At 54.6% G+C, this 346-nt stretch overlaps 1 protein-coding gene across 1 annotated transcript in view; it reads left to right on the top strand.

The window, feature by feature from the left end:
• The window catches only part of NR2F2 (nuclear receptor subfamily 2, group F, member 2), a 14,463-nt gene that overhangs the window by 5,959 nt on the left and 8,158 nt on the right, over positions 1–346 (top strand). The window lies entirely within an intron of this gene.

Here is a 346-nt window from a genome sequence, read left to right as displayed (position 1 = left end):
TTTTTTTTTTTTTTTGCCTCCTACTTCTGTCTTGAAGCCAGACAATCGACTTAAGCTCTCCCTCCCCTCCCTCTTTCTCCACGTTCTGCTCCCACTCGCTATCCTGTCCCCTTCCCCTCCCCTCCCGGCGGAAAGCCCCCCGAAACCAACAAAGCTGAGCTGAGGAAAACAAACAAAACAAACACACCGGGCCAGACAAGCAATCGACAAAACTTTGCAAAAGCAAAAACAAAAAAGGAAAAACTAACCAACCTCAACCAACCAGCCCCCGAGCCACCCGGGGCACCCTCCCGCGCCCTCTTGCACCCTCGCACACACAAAAGGCGGCGCGCCGGAGCCCGAGACC

The sequence above is a fragment of the Colobus angolensis genome, unplaced genomic scaffold, assembly GCF_000951035.1.
Source record: "Colobus angolensis palliatus isolate OR3802 unplaced genomic scaffold, Cang.pa_1.0 Scaffold112, whole genome shotgun sequence".
Lineage (NCBI taxonomy): Eukaryota > Metazoa > Chordata > Mammalia > Primates > Cercopithecidae > Colobus > Colobus angolensis.
Note: the sequence above shows the minus strand (reverse complement) of the source record. Positions and strands in the feature narration are given on the sequence as shown.